At 41.1% G+C, this 22,105-nt stretch overlaps 1 protein-coding gene across 6 annotated transcripts in view; it reads left to right on the top strand.

Annotated features, from left to right (window-relative positions):
* The window catches only part of PLCB4 (phospholipase C beta 4), a 197,205-nt gene that overhangs the window by 56,310 nt on the left and 118,790 nt on the right, over nt 1–22,105 (top strand). For 5 of the 6 annotated variants that reach the window (XM_030490897.2, XM_030490895.2, XM_030490896.2 and 2 more), the window contains one exon: nt 12,116–12,183. The exons of the other annotated variant lie outside the window; for it this stretch is intronic. The gene's annotated coding sequence lies outside the window, so the exon portion shown is untranslated. The remainder of the gene's footprint in view (nt 1–12,115; nt 12,184–22,105) is intronic. 6 annotated transcript variants of the gene reach the window in all.

Here is a 22,105-nt window from a genome sequence, read left to right as displayed (position 1 = left end):
TTAGATTGAGAATATCATAGGGGTAAACAAACCTTTCCTTTATTTAAGAATAAATGTGTATAATTAACAGCTCTATACAGTTACTGTTGTTCAATTCAGACTTGCTTGCATAAGAAAAGGTTGTTTTTGAATGTTTAACTGGCTGATATAATTGAATACAAGCCCAAAGGTGAAAGCAGTCATCTTAGTAAAAATTGATTTATCTACCCTCTACTTTTCTTGTTGTCAGATGCTTTTTGCATCCTTTAGAATATCTGAGATATATTAGAGGTTACAAGTCTGTTTCAAGCATTCGTGGACTGGTACTAGTCTGCTGTGATTGAAAGAGAGCAGAAAACTCATAAAATACAGAGGATTTCTACCTTGCCACCAGTTTAATGTTATTTCTAATATTTCCTTTATGCATGCAGTCAGTTAGGACCTGTGAGCACATCCTTCCTGAGCAGTTCCACTATGTAAAATTGCACATTTGGTTACTTTCTTTGTTACTTTTATGTTTGTGCTTTGTCTGTTTTTAACTGGAGAACATTCATGGGAGTGGCAGAGAGTGGGATTCTCTTTCACTCACACAATAGCATGCAAGAAAAGCATAAGACATTGAAAATACTGCTATAAAAATGGGCCAGCAGTCTGGTAGATTGAAGCTGAAATGAGGGGACTATTACTGTTTTATTTGAAATGCATCAGATGTTAAGTCAGTGATATCTTCCTAAATTAACAGCCCTTCTAATTAAGGGAGAAGTGTTGAATTGTCATCTCTTAGTGGCATAAAGTCAAAGAGCTTTTTATGGATGGGTGAAGACTGCTGATTGTGCAGGAAATGGATAGGAATGGATGGCACAGAGCTGCTGGTAGGGAACAGTGGTGTATTGGGGGAAAAACCAAAGGTTCATTGGCTTAGAGGCCACCTGGACAGGTTACTATTAAGTTATGGTAAGCACAGCTGGGGCATGTTTAAGACATTTTCCTTTTCAAAAATAAATGAAAGAAAATGTTAATCCAATTCATCTGCTACCATGAAGCAGTTTTGTCTTATAGAACTGCAGATAAGATGGGTACACATACGCAAATATGGGCAAAACGAGCCTAACACACAGCGATTCATATAAAGCACCATTTTAGTTCTAACTTGCAATTGGAAGATACATTACATGTCACATAACAGCTCGTATTTGCTTTTTAATAGGTTGTGCACATAACTGATTCTGTCTTTTTTTGGCTGAGGAGATGTTAGCTTTCTTTGGCACAGACATATGCCTATTACAGAATAGAAAGGTTAGCAGTTTGAAATGCCAAAGAGTGTAAGAGGCTTTTTTTCCTGTAAATTATTATTCTCCCCTATTGAAAAAGTGATAAAACTTTGCAGAGACTGTTGGAAAACCTGTAAAATTTAATGAAGTATCATTTATCTATATTAACTTAACCTACAGAATCACACGAGCAGTGTAGTCCTCTTAAAATAAGCAGAATCATTTAAATACCTATAGAGAAGTTAGAAACATTCCAAGAACCATCACATGAGTGTTAAGAACAGGAATTTTACATGCAAAGTAGGAGGCAGTGTTTGCAACAGAATCTGGTGAAGCATCCTCCCTTTAAAATTCAGAGAGAATTTGGTATGAATGGGAACAGATATCCTAATGATGCATAGTAGGGAGTTACCTATTCCATTGTAAATCACCATTTTTGACTGTGGTGAAGACTATCTCACATAATCTGTGCATTCAGGTACACTACATCTGTACAGCTGCTGCTAACTCCAGCCTTAAATCTGCAGCTGAACCTAAACATGCTGGCGATCTGAGCTACCCACATGAGGTCTCTTACTGTAGCTGTCCTGCAGAGAGCCAGGCTTTGCAGGCAGGGAAGCCCTGGATGCCTGGAAGGGGATGCTCAGGTGTTGCTCAGTGTACAGCAGGGATGCAGTGTCTCTGCGGGCCAGCTGTAGTTACTCTGGCATTGCTGGACTGCCAGCTGAAAAGCTCAGTGCCTTTTTTTGGTGCATAACACTTGTCATGCCCTGTTTCCTTCCAACAACAAATTTCTGGTATTGATAAAACCCCCAATCTAGTTGTGCATGTAATTCCATTCTTCTTTAAACCACTTTAAATGCAGCTTTCATCTCGCCAACCATGTAGGTAGAAGAGTCATGCTGACTGTCTCTTTGCATGTTGGTCAGTTTATTCATGTTCAGATGCTTTAAGCCAAGAAGAATTCCATTCTTTGTATAAACTGCCTGTCACTCCTATTTCCAGTCTTCATCAAGTCAATCACTTTGATAACTTGGAGCCAGTCCGCTATAGCACTGGTAAAATGTTCCTGGTTTTGCATGGCAAAACAGCTTGTTAAGCCTTTTATGCCTTTTAATTTTCTTGGGTTTTTTTAATACAAACCTGCTTTTGTAGAGACTGGGAAAAAGGAGCTTGAGTTTATAGCAGACAAATTTTGGAAATAGGATGAACCAGGGAGTTTCTACACAGTTTTCTGGTTCTTTTAGCAGTCAGAGTGTATTTCACATCACAGTTTATGTTACAGATAATGTTAAATAGCATGTGGTAGCATTCTTTGGATGAAATCCTAGCTCTTCTTCAGTCAGTGACAGAATTCACATTGATTTCAAAAGTCATACTCATTGTCTGATTCATAACCAGAATTCTTTGGAAAACGTCATCCTTGGAAGACACTGTAGCCTGCAAAAGCCAGGAATGCCATTTGTTACTGTTGTAGAGGCTTGTGGAGAATAGGGGAGAGGAGACAGCAAACAAGTGTTGTAAACTATCTTACCCTGAGCAGTTTTAGCATGGCTACTACGAGCTCACAGAGCAGTTCTAAACAGCTGATTGTAGTTCTCCAGCTCAGCTGTGGTTTTACAACTCTCATAATTCAAACAAATACGAATTCATTGGTTTCTTTCTGTCCTCCTAATGTACGGCAAATATAAGAGATCAGAAAGGTATTTGGTTGACTTTCAAAAAGAAATCTGATGCAGCTTCATTTTGTTTCTCTTAGACCACAAAGTAACTGTATTGAAAGTTATTCCATGTATTTTCTCTAAGCTCATTCCATACAGCTTTGTAATCGGGTCTGTTAGGGGCAAATGCAGCCAGATGAAATGGCTTGCATTCCACCTGCATTCACTGAAGCAGGCTTTGGACTATATATAATATGAGGGAGTAAGTGATAAGATCACAATGAATAGTCCCTCTGTTCAGTAACGATCATAGGGAATTCTAAGAATGCCTAAAGAAAAGCATCCTTCTTTTGGAAAGAATGTATTTGTAGCTTTAGGAGATTTAGGCTGCAGGGAAATGATAGAGTGACTATGCAGAATGCAGACTGTTGCTTGTATTTTTATAAGCAAAGTAAAAACTGAAAACGTTACTGTGAAGCTAGTTCAAATGCAGAATTTCTCTTATTGAAATGACAACGAATTTACTTTGGAAAGTATCTAAGTCTATAGACATAGAACTATTAAAAGTCATAGAAGGGAAAATACAAAGTTTTTACATTTGTCCTTTAGGACATTTGCACTTTTTGTCTTTTATCGCTCCTGATTTTGCTTATTGCTTGCTCTTTTGGAACTCTGCAAATATCTTGAATCTTGTTCCTTACAAGAGCTCCCCTGAGTGCTCCTCTGTGTCTAGATCTTGCTTTTAGTCAGTTTTCCCGTAGAATGGGTTGAGTGATGATTTTGTTCTTTTTCCAAGTACTTATTCTTTAACCTTACTATTTTTGCATGATGAGCCTCATTGAAGTGAGTACAATGATAGACTTAAAACCACATGAAACTAAAAGATCAAGGCCTTTCTGTACTAGACCGCAGTTTTATACAACTTCCAAGTAGGCTTTCTAGAAGTCCTAAGTGAAATCATTGTAGAAAGGCTTTGTTATGTTGTGTATTCATTGTGTTCTCATCATTTCAATACAGGATACTTCAGACTGTGGCACACAGGTTGGTTGCTCTAGGAAACTAGATCTCATATGTACTACTGATAACAGAAGGTACCTTGCTCACCTATCGATACAAGAGCCACAAGGAAGTCAGCATATGGCTTTACTGTGAAACATTAGTTAGGTGCTACTGGGGAATGAAAATCAGGATATGACCCCATCGAGGCAAGGCTTTGACAATTAGTTCATGTTTCAGATCATTTGACTTCAGAACAATTGAGTCCCTGTTGAACAAGTGGTTGCGGAGTTGCTGCCCTGTGCTGAAGAAATCTGCATAATGTGTAAGGTGCATATGCTAACAGGAGCAAAGGCAGTGTTTTGCTAAGAGCTTCTATTCAGGCCTTATAAATATTAACCTAGTTTATGGGGTTTGTTGTTTGCTTGGTTGGTTTTTATTATTTTTTAATCAGCTTTGTCACTGAAATCTATGGCCACTACCTAGAAGTGCATAAACAGCATGATCAAGACCAGGTTGGGTGGGACTTGGAGCAACCTGGTCTAGTGGGAGGTGTCCCTGCCCATGGCATGCGGTTGGAACTGGATGAGCTTTAAGGTCCCTTCCAACCCAAACCAGCCTGGGATTCTATGATGTAAATGTACAAGTGGACCTAAACCTGAAGGTTTAAAGAAGTGCCATCGTTGAAATTTTCTGGTCATAAATAACTCAAATCTGGCCCATGTAAATGATATGTGAGAAATTAACAGAGTCATTTAACTTAATCACTTGGAGACAGACCAGAAGCAAAGAGTGAATAGAGTAGTTGAAGATAATATTCCACTGGAAAAAAATAAAAGTAGTTCCTCTGTCACTTCTTCATTTTTCACATAAGGAATAGCATTTCTTTCAATGTTTCTTCCATAAGAAAGTCTTCCTTTATTTCCTTAGCAAAATAAGAAATAACACTAAATAGCGTGTATCTAGAAGTCATGATAGATTCTCTATTGTCATCACCATGGGCTGAGAATGGATGCTTACAACTCTCCAAACTACCTTATTATGCTCCAAGCAAGTTATAATGAAAGTCACTGTATTATTTCTTTCAAATCGGCAATGAAAGAAGAATATGTAGCAGAAAGTCTGTTTTATTCTGAGTTATGAAGAAAAAGGAAATAAAATAGATGGAAATACTAAATATAAAGTATACTGCTTATTCTATTGGGATTATATTATTTTGCTATGACTTTACTATGTTGTCACAACCTTTTTATACTGTCACACTGCCACCATCTAAAAGACTTAATCAGTTATTTTGCAGGGCTGGGGCCACTTGTTCTGTTTTCAGGTTTCAGTCCTTAAGAACACGAAGTGGAAGTTTTGGGAATCATCACTTGGTATTTCAGCATAATTTTTTTCTTTGCAGTCCTTCACAGAACTGTGCATCCAAATTGTCAGCAAGTGTAAATGAATTTTTACATTTGTTTTCTTTCCACTGGTTGCAGACTAGCTAGGCTTTAGCACTTAGTTTCTATTCTATGTGTGTATGCTACCTTTGAGCACCAAATTTGGGTCCATTGCGAGAAGTCCCCACCTATTTTGCTGCTTCACCACTTCTCTTTGCCTGGCACTCTGGGAAGGATGTCCTTTGAATCCTGCTGTACTTGGGAAGTATGGATAAGGTCTTGAGAACCTCACTGATGGCACCTTCTGGGTGTGAAGAAGGGAGTGCACAGTCCTGTTTTAATCCCTCAGTGCTGGCTGATGGTTTTGGCACCATGATTTCAGTGTGGCTGCTCTGCAGTGGCAGTTTTGTATCGCTCCTGAGTCACTGGCAAAGGAATTGGTCATGCCTTTAGTAACTAACAATGGGTTTCATCAAGCTGAACGAGCAGTTACTGCTGTGATCAAAGCATTTTCTTAGCTTTTTCTCTCTGTTCCTGCCACAGCCTGTCTTACAGAAAGTGCCTGTTTACTTCCCGTGGCATCTGTGGGCTGCTGTTTGACCATTCTGCAAATCTTTGTAATTCGGGTCTGGTATGTGTTGATATTTTTCTTTAAATGGCCTTGTGGTTTTGGAGATCTTCCTTATTTTACATTTTACGTGTTCTAACATGAATGGAGAAAATAATGTAAAAGATGGAGTACAGTGCTGCAGGAAAGAGAAGCGATGTGTAACTCATTAAACTATGATGACAGAACAAGTTCCCATGAGCTCCTGAGACTTAAGGCTACAGAACATACTTGGTGCTGGATACTTTGAGTAGACATATAGATTTAATTTCACTTAGTCTTTGCAAAGAGAGGTGTGAGAGGGATTTTGATGCCAAAAACATATATAAAAACATACCAAGAATTTTCTCTGGAATGGAGGGGTGCAGCCCTGGGCTCAAAGGGTTAGTGTTGTGCTTGTCTCTGCAGAAAGTAGCTGAGAAAGATGTGAACATCTCTACTATGGGCTTATGCCATTTAAATTCCTTCAGTGAAGCACTGATCTTCAAGCTGGGTTTGCTCAGATAATACTGGCAGCAGATGGTCGGGCAAGTGACTTTGCTGGAATTCACAGTAACAACTGTGTCCATACAGGTGCTTATGATCTTCAGGTGAGAAGGCTGCATACAGGCAGATGCCCTAAGGCTGCAGCTAAAATTAGTGTGACAGGAGATCAAGGTAAAAACAGAGCTCTTCCTCTATTCAGGAAGAGCCATCTCTACCCTTTAATTTCCCTTACCCCAGTTGTTGAACCTCTGCTATAAGTTTATTGGCATCAGTGCAAGTATCCTTGTTGACAAATGTGAATTCAGGATTTCACAGTAGGGGTATAATGGTGGACAGGTCATGGGATGCAATATATATGCGCACCAAAACTACCAAAGATTTCTGAGCCAAAAAACAAGCAGCAAGTGCATAGTCCAGCAAATAGTTAAGGGCTTTTAGTTCTCCATTTTCCATGTATTGCTCTAGATGTGGCACATTGCTGTGTGCTGATGCTTAAGATCTCAGCATTTTGAATACTCTCTTCCCCACGTCAATTTGGACGTGACTTTTGCTGCTCCTGCTACGACCCTCTGCAGAAGCCAACATTCCTTACAACTGTAAAGCAGCTTGAAATCACAGCTTTGGAATCCTTTGTAACATTAATCCCTAGATCCAGCATTTTGTAAAATGCCAACTGCTGTTAGCATGCTGCAATTAAAGCACACATAAGGCACTGCTGAAGAAACAGATGAATGTGTCTGGCCTGCATGAAATAGAAATGTGAGGATGCAGGTCCATGTTGTATTGCCCTGCATATAAAGCTTTTTTAGCAGTTCCCTGTCCCAGCTCAATTTGCCTTTTCTCCTTATTCAGCTGTAATTCACTATTCCCTGAGCTGTGCTTATGAATCTATTTGTTAATCCAAACTTTAAGCCTCATCAGTGAACTCAGGGTAAGAAAATAAGAACAAATAAAAAAGAAAAGAGTTAGGGTTTGGTTGGGGTTTTTTTCTTCTAACGTAATTTTAAAGTCTCACAAACAGCTGCGCAGGCAAAACCATGTGAGTAGAATAGCAGCAAACTGCCAGTTCACTTCGTTATGCACAAAAGGTGGTGGGAACCTTGTAAAATGTCTTTGCCACTGGGAAATTGTAGTGGTCAGCTTAGACTGCACCTGGTGAAGTGCACTCTTCCCTCAAATAAGTACCGGGTGTTCCTTGTGTAATTCCTGTGTTCCTTGTGTAATTCATGTGTATGGTTTGGAGGGTCATCAGAAGCAGCTCACATCTGCCTAATGCAGGTGTTCGGATGTGCATGGACAAACCCACCACTCTCCCTACTTGCTTGCTACAGGGTGACCACTCTTGAAGAAAGTGGTACTGCTGCTCCCTCTCCTTCCTGCATCCCCATCCAGCAGTGTTGTGAATGCTGGCCCTCTTATTCATCTTCCAAATGGGCTAGCAGTCCTTGTGTTATGGCAGAAATTACTGCTCTGCCTGGAATTCTACTGCAGTGCTTCCAGTCACAAATTTTTTCCTTCAGCAACAATAAAATAGTTGAGCTTTTAGCATACTGTCCATCTGACCAGCTACACTGGGGACCAGAGAGATTTTTGTATTGTTGGCTTTGGCAGTTGTTAGATCTAAACATTGCTCCATTATTTTTTATTGTGTTCTCTTATAGCAACTGAATGTTCGAGTTTCTAGAAACAAATAGAAAATGTTTGCTACTCCCTCCCTTTGGGGTTACTTTTCCTGTCTCATACTAGCAGCGCCAGTCACGTTTGAATAGGTTGCTCACTGTGTGTCTAACCTCTTTGCTGTCATCTCTTTATCAATCAAGTCTTCAGGAGCAAGGTTCACTGAGTACAGCGAGGGATGCAGAGGCTCTGCAGTGGGAAGCAGAACGTCTCCACAGCAGCTCTGCATTTGCTCATCATGCATTTTTGTTGTGGCTTTAGCTTTAGGTTACAGATATACAAGTAGAAGTGAAACAAGGGTCTGCATGTGTCTGTTGTCCCTATTACAGCAGTGGTAATAAGAGATTTATTTACAGCCTGACAGCATGGTTGGTAGCTGGGGCTCAGGTTGAAGTGAGGATGGATTCTGCCCTGTCTGAGTCCCTCTGTTATGTGGCCTCTCCACTGGTAGCAGCGAGGAAGAGTATCTGGCAGTGGCAGGTCTGTGTGTAGAACCAGATTGTTAGTGCCATTTGTGCCTCTGCTATGGTGCTAGTTTGAAAGAAGATCACGTGTAAAAGTGTTTTGAATAACAAAAGGCTTAACCAACCCTACCATGTTGTAATTTACATCTAGCTAAACATTACTATTAAGCAGCAAGTAATTAGCATGTATGTCAGTAGTTTAAAGGGCCCAGGAATGTTTCTGTGGTTCCCACTGTGTCTGGAAATTACTTAAGTACTGCCATCATATAATCAACAGGTTTCAGTATGGTGATTTATAAATTACACAACATAATTTAAAGCTCAGCTTTACAAAACAAGAGAAATGGATTGCTTGATGTACAGCAGGCCAGCAGCCTGATTGTGGGCACATTTACGTAATTACAAACTGGAACTTGCCATGTACTTCAAGTCTCTTATTGTTAATAAAATTAATCATATACCTGAATTTATTATCTTGCAGCTATGCACATAATTCCTATTTGACAGTTGATTTGATAGCTAGTTGAAGTAGGCCCCAGACTGCAATTAACACTGTGTGATACAGTTAGGCCCCGGTGCCACCTCTTGTGAACTGTTAGTAAATAATGCCAATCAGGTGCTTATATAGAGAATATTTGTTTCTTTTTTACCTTGAGAGAAGCAAGATTTGCAGGAGCAGATGATGTCTTTTATCAGGCTGGCTGAGGAGACCGGCAAACAAGCTTTTGGACATAGGCTTTTCTCCAGCTCTCTGAAAAATAGCTCTGATAATGCTGATGGATCATTTGTGTGTTCTGTCCTTCAAAAAGATTTGTGGTGATGGTGGTTGCAGTTGTTCTGTACAAGTAATCTCCAGTAGCCTTTTTCAAGGGAAGTTGAGAGAGGGATGGGCTTTCCTTGTGGAAATAGGGATTAAAGATTATATAGAGTTCCCTCTTGTTGCTGCTTCTCACAGGAGCATTACTGGCATCTTTCTTCAGTGGACAAGGCTAGAAGCAATTCCGTTTTTGTGCCTTACTTTCATATAAGCATGAACTTGCTTCTTTTGGAGAACATTCAAAGGAGGGTCAGATGTCAAAGTCTGTCCTAGGAACGGTTGTTAGATCCCTGGCAAATAAAGCTGTTCTTACACATGGCTGGCTCACTGTATGTTGCCTAATACAGGAATCTGTATTGTGCAGGACCAAGGTTTGGGTTTTTTTCCTGTTTACAGGAAGGTTTCAAGTAAAACTCATAGTTCCACCTGGAGTTTAGAGTTATCCAGCTTTGTTTTGAATTTAGATATGAAGTAGAGCCTGTGTTGAAGTTCATTTATAGATTTTCTTATGGTGATAGAGTGATGCCAGTTGTCTCTGCAGATCTTTTAATATACCATTAGTGTTCATTAGCCCTTACCTCAAAATATTACTTATTCCTTTCCAGAGATTAACAGACTTCTCATAAATAATTCCTTTATTTTTAAGAGAACTCAGAAAATAGCACAAAATTCTCTTCTGTGAGGAATTTCAAATGGTATTAGCCTGTAGTGTAGACTGCAGAGCATGAAGAATGAGAACAACCCCTCAGTGTGGTTGTTAAATCAGGTCGAGTTTGTTTGCCTACTGCTTGGCTGAGCTTGGCACTTGGTTGACAGCAAGCTGGCTGGGATTTAACCTGCATTAGGCACAAGCCATGTTTGCTTATCTAAGGGCAGGAAAAAGAAGTGACAGGTCATTTCAGCTGCTTCTGCTAACATGGTATGGCTGTCACACTCATATCAAACTCAGCTCTTGTGGATTGTGACTTAACATGACTTAACTTGAAGGTAGGGTTTTATTCCTTCCCTTTCAGACTTGCTATTTTAACTAGTTCCCTCAAAGGTTGTGTTTTTTTCCTGTTACCTCACAGCTCCATACACTGTTGGTGTACTTGGTTATATTCAGTCTCCCCCCTCCATCTCTTACACTCTCACACAGAGCTGGAAGCTGTTTTCACCTTTCAGACACTATTGCTGTCCGGTTCCTCCTTAGTCTCCCCCAAATTCCTCTGCTACTTCTCTCTTGCCCCTGATTTGCTTTAGGTCACTTCTGTGACTGACAGTGTTAGCTGTTACTCAGGTCTCTTTGGGTCATACTGAAGACTGTGGCATGAGGGGATTGCATGTCAGATGCTTAACATCTGTTGGAAAAAGCTGCTTTATCTGTGCACACATGTAACTGTTTCTCCAAATTCTTACTATGTCACATTTCTGTTGCTGTAACAAACTTGCCTTGATAAATGCAGTCTTACTTCACCAAGTTGAAATGATTCCACAGTTCTTAGCCTGCTCCTTTGATGGTGTCATTGCCGTGTTTCCTTCTCCCTCTCCTGGCTTCTTGTACATCAAATATCAACTGCCCTTTTGTACTTGGAGGGCTCTTCACCATGGTTGCAGTGGCTGTCACCTCTGCTCTGTTTCTGTCAGTAATAAGAAACGTACTCTCACTCCCATCAGTCCAAGACCCAAGCCTTTGTTGTTCATTTTTTCCATTCTCAACTTGAGACCTTTATATACTAATTTATGTGGCCTCTCACAACAGAAGATAACACCATAACATCTGCTGACAAGCTGCCTCATTATCCTCCTTCACTTCCTCATATAAAGTCTCTTTTCTATACATAAACCATTGTTTTGAGACTCTTGTGTAGAAAGTATTAGCTTGTTATTTCCAAGGCCCCTCCTACCCCTCCAGTTTAGCTACGTGTACCTGGTAACTTCTGTGAGCTGTTTTGGGCCACAGAACAACTTTGGTTCTGTTTTGGTATCATGCCAGACAAAACAGCATGTGGCTTATGACTACAGCTCTGAGGTGGCGTGGAAATACAGATGATGCCAATATGCCCTTGCTAAACGTTTTAGTTGCAGGAACTTGTGGGTGAAACGTGGCAGGCAGGATGCTTAGAAACTTTAGGAAGGGATGTGCAGGAGGATCATTGTCCTCACATTTTGTAATGCTCATCCTCTACTCCTGTGTTACTAGTCCTGCGTTACTGGAGCTTGTCTATCGCTCATTCTGAAGTGAAATCTTCCACACTTCATGTTGCTCATCTAAAGAAGACATGAAGCACAAACAATTAAAATCAGCCAGCATTTATTTTGGGAAGATATAAATGTGGCAGCACTGTTCAGCTGCTCCTTTGTGATGATTATTAATCATTCAGAATGCTTTGAATGTTAAAAACTGTCCTGGCACGGTGCAGTGGGGAATGGCATGCTTCATCCAGAGCTTCCAACACTACCAGCCGTGGCTTATCTCTTTTATATGCAGGGTTATACAGCAAAACTTTTTCCTATCAAAGATTTAAGAGTGACATAACCAAATCCTGTTCTGAACGTGTTCCTGTGTAACCTGCTCTGTAATGTGTTCCTGTGGTGGCCCTGCCTTGGCAGGGGGGTTGGACTGGATGATCTCCAGAGGTCCCTTCCAACCCTGATGATCCTGTGGTTCTGTGAAGTGTTTGTCTTGATACCATACTTTTGAGGATTATGGGAGGGGTGGTTTTGCCAATAGTGAGATCTAGCAAATAACACCAGGTTTTATACTGATCATCTTGTTTTATTGCTTCACAGAAGGAAGAGTTTCCCAGCACATCACTCTAATTAGACCACTGTTTATCCATCCAGGCCAGAACTGCTTTGTAAGTTACTTGCTCGTAAACTAGAAATCACAGTTGAGTAGATTTTGCAGATGTGGTGCTAACTGATTCTCTCCCTCTCTCAATATATCACTTCAAACTTTCACTCCACTATTATATGACTCTGAATCAATTGTGTGTGTGTACATGTATAGGTATATGACTTGGCTTCACATATGTTATCCTGTAATTAGTAAAATCAAAGTGGTTAAGAGTATCAGAGAGCAAAGAAGCTGTTACTTTGGCACATAATTTCTAGTTCTTATGTGTTTCACAGCAGTATTGGCTTATAATATTTTCAAATCTCAGCCTGCCACCATCTTTTGCTGGCTTCTGTGGAGATGTCAGGCTGTGAAGCTCATCAGGAGCCAGTTTTGTCCTTAAAGAACAAAGGAAGACACACGCTCTTTTGTATTGTGGTGTAATCACTGCTAGAGTAGCATGTACTACAGTAGTAGTATTACAGAGTAGAAGTAACTTGCTGATGCTGGATGGAATGTTGGGGAGTGTGGTGGTGTCACTGAAGTCTTTTTAACCTGATCCAATAGCTTAATCCAATAGCTTAATAGCTTAAGATAGCCAAGACCCAAAAGACACAGCTTTATTAATTGAGGAGGCAGTTTGCTGGACGACTGTGGGATGTGGGGCATGGGTTGTTGCCACTGGAAAACTGGTGACTGGTAAACTCTGATACAGCCATTAGTAGCGTTATTTCTACAATGAGAGCCTGCTCAGGTCAAGAGGCAGTAGTCAGGGGTCATGACATGTAGATGACCAGCTTGGGAAGAGGAACTTCCTGACATAGCAGGTAGAAACACACTCCTGTACAGCAGTGGTGCCTGGGCAGCTATTAGGATTCCAGGAGCACTCCCAGATTGCAGCTTAACAAAACTAACGTAGCTTTTGCAGTTGCCTAGTTCTTGTTTGATTCATCCGAGCCTCAGTAATTGTCAAGACAAATCCAAGCCAACAAACAGATCAGCCAAATGTTCCATCTAGTTCTTGCTAAATGGGAGACATCTTCATGATTGAATGTTGAACTCTGTTGCCATGGAAGAGTGTCATGCAACACTGGCTACAGATGAAACTGCTGAGGTGCAAAGCCTGCAGACTAGTAAGAAATATTGGATCAGTGGCTTACATTTAGAAGTGCTTCCTTTTTCATCCAGAAAAACCAAGATTGCAAGCCCAAAGGAAGAAATCCATTCCTTCAGAAAATTCCTTGAGGTGCACCTGAATGTCTTGCTCTCTAATGCATATCTGTTGATCTATTAAATCTGTTTAATTGATTAAATCCTGGAGAAATAGGGATGAGATTCAGTGATAAACTGCATAACAGTCACTACAGAGTAACCAGTCTGCTTAAATGCTCTCATCTGCTGGACCAGTGTCACCAAGGGCTCTGGATCACCCAAGTGAATCTCATCATGGGCAACAGAGAATGTTTCCAGCTCTTTCTCTGCAATCAGTACTGTGCAGGAAAGTCTGCACATGCCCAGCAGCGAGGGAAGAGGGTACAGGCATTACCTGGAGTTGCCTTTTTGAGCAATTAAATAGGTTCAGCTCCAGGCCATTTCCATCTCATATTCCCAGCTGTGTATTCTCCATGGATATACCAGAGTGTTGTTCTATTTTGGATTTCCGCTTTGCCACTGCACATGATTCAAGTGTCACTGCTAATGCCTAAACTGCATCTGACTTAAGCTTTAATAGTAACAAACAGTGATTAGAACAGTTGAAAAATGTTACCATATTCCTGGAAACGCTGCTAATGTCAGGCAGAGCTTACTAATACAAACTGGAGAAATTGTGGGTGGATGTTGTATTCCCGAGGGGTGAAATAGTTGACAATAGCATGGCAACTGACAAACAGCAACACAAGGCGTTTTTGGCGTTCATGTGGGGCCAAGAGAATACGTGCTGTTCAGAAATGAAGTGGATAACAAAGTATTTGGCTGTGGTAGAACACTCTCCAGGCTGGCCTGGAGTTCAGAAAGCTCAGTGTTTGTTACTGCACTGCAGTGGTTGGTGCATATGGATTTATATCTCTGTGTGTGTGTGTGTATCCTCAGTGAAAATGTGCCTCCGGTTATTGAAACTTCAAAATACCCAAAGTGATGAGCTTACATTTGGGCTTACTTTAAAATTAAAGTGCTTTTTAAGAAGTATAAGTGAGTATTTATTTGAAACCAAAACAAACTCCTGCGTCAGAGTCCAGTGCTAAACCTCTAACAGGATTCTGTGACTCAGGAAAGCTCATCATAATCAACTGCATTTGCATTCTGTAATTAAGCCTTATGGTGGCCTTGCTGCCTTTGAATATGTGATGTGTAGCTTGGAAGCCTGTTTGAACCTTTCTCAGAGTCAAATAGGTTTTTCACAGCCAAAAACCTGCACATGAGGTCCTCGAAATAATGGATATTAGAGAAATTTCTTGAGTTTTAGTTAAGTATACAAGGTTGCACAGTGGATGAGATGTGTTTAGCACAGCAGCTTGCTGGAAATACTGGGAATGAGAGCTCATATTCAATAAGCTGTTTTTTATAATAGAGTTTAAAACATTTCAGCTGATGCTGGGTTGGTGCTTCTTGTATAACAAAGTGACACAGTGACTTTACAGCAATTAACAAACTCCGTATTCTGATACATCCTTGGTGCTTCAGTGTGAGCTGCTGAGCAGTGTCAGGCTGCTGAGAGCTCTTGCCTCGCAAGGACACGTATGTCACCTTTCTGTCAGATGTTACCTCTTCTGGTCCACAATCTCTTTCATAAAGCCTTGGAAGTTCAGTTGTCTTCTGTGGATTTTTTTTCCTTCTTTTTTATTCCCTGCTGCTTCTGTTTGTTCCAGTTAATGGTTATAAGCCCAGAATGAGACATTTTATTGTGGTCAGGATGAGTTACAAAAGCAACCAGGACACTTTAGTTACAAAAACTTGAGTACCTCCTTTGTGAAACATAACATCAGTTGCTACAAAAAAAAATTACTTGCCCTTTCTTTCTGTTTTTGAAGTATTTCAGACCTTGATGTTCTCTGCTACAGGCAGTGTTTTGTATTCTGTTTGCTGAGCTGGTGAAGTCTGAATGCTTCATAAAAGCCTCTTTGGGAGAAAGAAGCAAGCAATTTCTTCTTCATGCTAGCAGCGGGGTTATTAAGGCTTCATAACTTCTTACTCTGAGGTAGGAGTCAGAGAAAAGGAAGGTGTGCCAGACTTGCAGGGTTGGGGACTGGGGGGGGGGAACCACAAGCAGCAATTTATTGCTCTAGTTCTAATCTAATTTACTGAGTCATTCTTCTGCTTGAAAGGTTTTGTATTCTCATGTTGCTCTGTGGTTCCATAGATTTAGGCCATCATAAAAATGAAGGGAGGCCTAAAGGAAAAGATGCAGAGATAGGCGTGGGCAGCAGTCCCACTGCTGCCTCTGCTTAGATGTCTGTGCCTGCGTTCCCAGGGAGGAATTTTAGTCAGAGGTAGCAGATATCTGTTAGCTTGGTTTTGTGTTATTTAGAGCTTGTTCTTATGAATTTAATAACTTGATTATACAAACTCATGAAAGGAAAACTTATCAAGAAAACCATCTAACACAAAAATACTGCTTATGGCTCAAAGTTTCTGAGCACCAAACTGCAGAAGAATATTCTGAGAGAAGTGTAGTTACATGTTGGGTCTGATCAAGTACGCTCCCCTAGGTATCACCTCATGGTCACCATGGGAGACTCTTTGATCAGGCCCTGTATGATCATCGTGTTATTAAATGAATACTTCTTTAAGAGTTAAAATCCAGTGTATTGTTGCTTCTTTTCCAGGCAAAGATCAAAACTGCACAGGCGACATTACATAGTTAGCAAGTGTAAGGCACAGCATACACCAAACTACAAGGAACTCCCAGAGGGAGCAAAAGGCGCTGCTGTCTAGTATTCACTTTCCTCTCTTCCCATATTAGACAAGCTCTGTTTGTTGCCATCCTGTTGGCTCTACCCCTATAATCAGGAGTGAGCACAAAGACGGGGGGGAGAGTATTTGGTTCCTCCACCATGAGAAAAAGGTGAGAGCTTGCCGTGCCCCCTAAAGATGCATGCTTGTAAAACTGGCATCATTCAGTCTTTAGAGTTTGATGAATTCTCTCCTCTTTCCCCAGCACTTCAGTGAGAAGGATGCCACCATGCTGCTTGTTAGTTGAAGAAGGGACAAAATTAGTGTGTGTGGCTCTGAACACTTCAGTAACTGGCTGGAGGTCCCAGACCAGCATCTCACTCATCAGATGTATACCTCCCATCCTCTTTTCCTTTTCCCTTATAGAAGAGTAGTTAATGCAAAGTGCCTGACACAAAGATGCAGCAGGCTCGTGGATGATTACTGAGGCTTGTCTGGAGACCAGTGCTAGCAAAGACTTATCCTGCCATGCAAAGGCATAGAGTCAAGGCCTGTGGTCTCCAAGATTGGTCTCCTATAAAATATGCAAAGCTCCCAATCAGGGGCATTTTTCTACCCCCTTCTGAATTGATGTGGACTTCTCTACACAGACACTGTGGGTCTCTAGAGCTTCACTTAATAGCTTACTTGTTAATAAATGAACGTGTAAATTCAATATGCATGTTAAAGGTATCACCAAGTCATCTCGTTTGTAGATGTTGGTCAGCCAGTTCTGCATAGTGCATATCTACATGCTGCTGAGATAAAACAAGCCATCAAACAGAAAAACCCAGGCTTGACAATGTATCTTGGATGTTACTGGCAATGGGCAGTGTTACTCAAGTCAGTAAGCTGGTTAACAATGGAATGTGAGGGTGTTTGTTTTACTATATTACCATAGTATCAAAAAAAACCCAGCCATACGGGGAGCCCCAGGATTTTATTGGGTTTTAAAGTGTACAAATACACTACAAAAAGTTTTCTGCTCCGAACAGAAATAAACTGTGATCAAGGAACGACTTGTAAGAGTTAAAGTTGGGAAGGTCAGACCTAAGGAAGTAAAGTAGTATGTTTTTTTTTTTCTGGAAATGTCCAAGTACCTGCAGCTGTAAGTGAAGGTAACTCCTTTTAGGACTGCTGCAAATGAATGAAATTAGTCCAAATATATACTATTTTAATTTTTCCCCCTTGTTTTCCTTTCCCTGTCTGTCTTTGCTTTTTTCCTTGCATGTGTCTCAAATTTATATGGCAATTTATGGTAATAATCTCTGGAAATTCATAACAATGACTGAATTACATTCAAAAAAGCAAGTTCTAGTTCAGTGTGACACTTGCAACTGTGCAAGTCTCACATTAACTTTTACAGATTACTCTCTCAATTTTGGTCTGTAAGAAGTCGAATTATTTATATAAAGAAATGTATAACATGCATTTGTACACACCCAGACAGTGTATTTTCCTTGTAGAAACAATCCATATATATGGCTTCTTCTCAAACAGCTTTCCTGCCATTTAATATGTCTCTATGTGTCTGTCAGTTTAACTCAGCACAAAACTCATTTGCAGAGGACCTGTTTGTTGGGTGGAACATCTCTGAGTAACTGCCTTGACCCTGTGCTGGGGACATCAGTCATGGAGAGTGGATGTGTTGGTATGAAGGAGGAGAAAGAAAAACCCAACACAACCCATCTGGTTGTGCTCCACTTAAAATGGCCATTTCCCTGATGACCCCCAAAAGTAAATGTTAATAGATACCTTTAGAAAGGTCTCTTTGCTTTGCCCTGCTCCCTTCCAGTAAGGGGATAATGCTGTGCCAGGGATACAGCAGATTTTAGGAGCCTGGTCTCCTGCTTTAATCATTTTCTGACATTGAACACAGATACATCTTTTGGGGTTTTTTTTCCCAACTCCACATCTTACTCTAAAAGTAGGTAATCTTTGAGTCTCTGGGTCTTAGCCTCAACTGGGAAAGTAGTTGACCTTCTGTAAGTTCTGATTGTTAGATATGAAAGCTCTATTTCATAGCGGCCGCAGGGATCGTAACTCTTCAGCTGTGCTCACGGGTAAAAATGTACAGCCAAAAAATAGGAGATATAAGATCTTTTGCTGGACTACTTTTGAGTTGATCTGGGATGACAGAACCTATTTCAGGCCAACAGTTATTGTAAGGTTTCCATGGAGATTAATGATGTCAGAGGAGCAACATCTGAGTGCAGTTTGCTAGAAAACAAGGCTCTAATGTTATAGTGGCAAAGTGAAGTCTTTGCATTTTTGTCAACTCATAGAATAGGGAAACACATTTTCTCAGTGGATTGCAATTTGCTTTTGATTTGTGCTGAACATGAGCTGAAGTAATGCTTTGCAGTGTGGCGATTCTCCTGCAGTTTACCTCAGTGCTGTAAGTGATGATTTCAGTACCATCTCATATAACTTCTACTTTAGCTCTGTTTGCTTCTCTCTCTACTTGCGTATTTTATGTATCCTCATGTTACCTTATTAAACTCTGGCACTTCCTGTCTGTACTGAATTGCCTTGTCTTCAGGGTGATGTCCAGGTTTCCCTGGGAGTATATTTGCAATGCATGAGCATCAAAATTAGAGTAAATTACAGCTCTGCTGAGTTTTCTGAAACTCAGGAGCTGCCACGAAGGATAGTAGGTGTAAGAGAGGGGAGAAGTGGCAAAGTGAGGAAACAGAAATGTTTAACAGAGGCATAATTTAAAGCTAACATGTGACGCTTAAGAATTTGAAAACTGTTACCATTACTTGTAGTTTTATAAAGATTAAAATACTACTCCACTGTGCAGGGTTACCAACCAAGGAACTGAACGTGTTAGAATCGGTAGTGAAGGCGTAGCATTCTTGCATGGGGTTTTTGCAAAGGGAGGGATTAGGAGATCTGAAGGTGCCTCGATCCCACTGAAATTATGGAGCTTTTTAGGAATTCCTGGATGGGAAGCAGACTTGCAAGCAGTGCTGGTTCCTGTTATTACCTGTGTTTGTTTTTTCACTTCCACATCTCTGGTTTTGCTATGCATTATTTGAAAGATTCTTACAAAGTGAAGTTGCAGTACTTAAATTTGGCCAATTTTTCAGGTTCAAGCAGAAAGTGGGGGAAAAAAAGACCCAAGCCCCAACTTGTTCAAAATAAGAAAAACGGAGGAGGAAAGTCTTAAGACTTTCTGCTGAAGTTGAATTCGGTTTTATTACTAAGCCCCTTGATGTTTCTATAACATTGCCTATAGAAGGGTTCTCACACTTATATGCACACGTACTGAAGAACAGTCAGAGTAACAGTAATGATGGTAAGATGGCAAGTCTCTGCTTTGCCTGTTTCTCTCGGAAGATTATTAAGCAGAGAACAGTCTTTTTTGGAGCATTTTTTATGCTTCAGGCGCCATAATTGGCTCTGGTTTCTGAACTGTAATCATAACAAAAGTATCTTTTGCATAGAGGGAAGCACCAGACTCTGTGCAAGTGGATGGTCCTACACCTGGGTCGGGGCAATCCCAGGCACTGCTACAGGTTGGGTGGAGAAGAGATTCAGAGCAGCCCTGCAGAGAAGGACTTGGGGGTGTTGGTTGATGAGAAACTGAACATGAGCCGGCTTCAGTGTGCGCTTGCAGCCCAAAAACCAACCGTATCCTGGGCTGCATCAAAAGGAGCGTGACCAGCAGGTCAAAGGAGGTGATCCTGCCCCTCTGCTCTGCTCTTGTGAGACCTCACTTGGAGTATTGTGTACAGTTCTGGTGTCCTCAACATAAGAAGGACATGGAGCTGTTGGAGCAAGTCCAGAGGAGGCCAGAAGGATGATCAGGGGCTGGAGCACCTCCTGTATGGAGACAGGCTGAGAGAGTTGGGGCTGTTGAGCCTGGAGAAGAGAAGCTGCATGGAGACCTCAGAGCAGCTTCCAGTGTCTGAAGGGGGCTACAAGGATGCTGGAGAGGGACTCTTCATCAGGGACTGTAGTGATAGGACAAGGGGTGATGGGTTCAAGCTTAAACAGGGGAAGTTCAGGTTAGATATAAGGAAGAAGTTCTTTACAGCGAGGGTGGTGAAGCACTGGAATGGGTTGCCCAAGGATGTTGTGAATGCTCCATCCCTGGCGGTGTTCAAGGCCAGGTTGAATGGAGCCTTGGGTGACATGTTTTAGTGTGAGGTGTCCCTGCCCATGGCAGGGGGATTGGAACTAGATGATCTTAAGGTCCTTTTCAACCCTAATTATTCTATGATTGTATGTAAACTTGCTTCTATGACTTGCCCAAATTATCAGAATGTCCTCATATATCAAAGAGTTAATTTTTTAGAAAGCAAAGTGGCAAAGCACCTCTGAGCTCAGATCCTTTTATCTCTGAGTTCAGCAGAAAAGGAATTATTCTTGCCCCCAGGCCAGTTTCTGAATTCCTGAAATGCAAAGCTTACCCAGCGAGAGAATGGCCTACTCACGTACAAACCAACTGACAGTTCCTCCTGAAAACCAGGACAAGTTAATACATTCCACATGTTCCCTGCCCCAGTTTTTCAAATTGATTATTTTGAAAAGCTAAGTAAGCCTATCTTTATTTTGCAGGAAATGTTTGGTGCCATTAGGCAGCAATGCTGTTGAAAAGAACAAAGCTGGAACAGCTTTTGATAATGTCCTCTGAGAAATGGCCAACTGCTATACAAATGATACGAACAGGACTGTTTGTTCTCGTGGGGTGCTGAGCGCTTGAAAATACACACACTTTGCTCAGGAGCCTAAAAAGGAGTGAAATTCTTTTGAAGCCTTAAATATTGAACCATTTTGAAAGTCTGTCACCATATGTATAGGAAGAAGTTCTTTACTGTGAGGGTGCTGAGGCACTGGCACAGGTTGCCTGGAGACGTGGTAAATGCTCCATCCCTGGCAGTGTTCAAGGCCAGGTTGGACAGAGCTTTGGGCAACATGGTCTAGTGTGAGGTGTCCCTGCCCATGGCAGGGGGTTGGAACTGGATGATCTTGAGGTCTTTTCCAGCCCAAACCATTCTGTGATTCTATGTGTAATACAGGTGCAGGCTATTTGACTGTTTTACTGTAAGGCAATTCTATGTGTCTGACCATTATCTGAAGGGCTGAAGCTTTTATCTGTTACTTCACTTTAAAAAAGGGTAAAATCTGTTAAGGGATTATGTCCTGTGAAGCCATGCAGTCCTTTTGGAGGTCTGGGCTTAGTGAGTTTCATACTTGGATAGCAGCAGTTATCTCAGTGTGGGAAGTGAACGTGGGTGAAACAGCTACAGGCTGCAGTCTTGTTATTTCCTGTGAGAGATTAAGGTTTAATGAAATGTTCTGTAATCCATAACAGTGTTGAAGCACCTTTGTGTTTGTTAAATGGAGAGAGGAAGTGCAGAGTAGAGGAAAGAATATTAGTCTGTATGTTCTTAAGCACATTCCTTCAGGAGAGTAATTTTTCCACATCTACAGAGTCATGCAGATGGTTGCATAATTGATTGACATTTTATGTGCAGGTATCCTCCCATCCATCTGAATTTCTCCCTTCAAACAGTGCTTTTTGACTTGGTTCCGTTACTAGCGTACCACGTTTGGCAGTGTTTTGGTATGCTGAGTGGACTTGACCAAATACAAAGTTTACTTAACCAATGTAAAATAATGGTCTGACAAATACAGAGACAGGAATCACTGAGCTTGCAGCAGAGTATAGCACATTTTAATATTGGGGGGGTTTTAATGTATTTTCCTGTAGAACAGAACAATAAGATGTCTCTTACCACCTCCTTATCTTCTCCTGACCTGTTACCTTTTCTCTGCCCATCATGCCAGCAGCCTTGGCAATGACAGAGCCTTTTGTAGGTACTGACCTCCACACTCTACTGGTGGACTGTTCACTAGTGAGAGGCACCAAACCTGCTGGGAACAACTGATTTTGGACAGAAAAAGAAGAGGAAGAACCCTCTGCCTGGGACATATTTAGCAAATCCGTCAATGCTTGTTGTTTTTTAAAGGTTGATTTCTCTTTTTCCCCAAGAAAGAAG

Source organism: Strigops habroptila, chromosome 6, assembly GCF_004027225.2.
Source record: "Strigops habroptila isolate Jane chromosome 6, bStrHab1.2.pri, whole genome shotgun sequence".
NCBI lineage: Eukaryota > Metazoa > Chordata > Aves > Psittaciformes > Psittacidae > Strigops > Strigops habroptila.
Note: the sequence above shows the minus strand (reverse complement) of the source record. Positions and strands in the feature narration are given on the sequence as shown.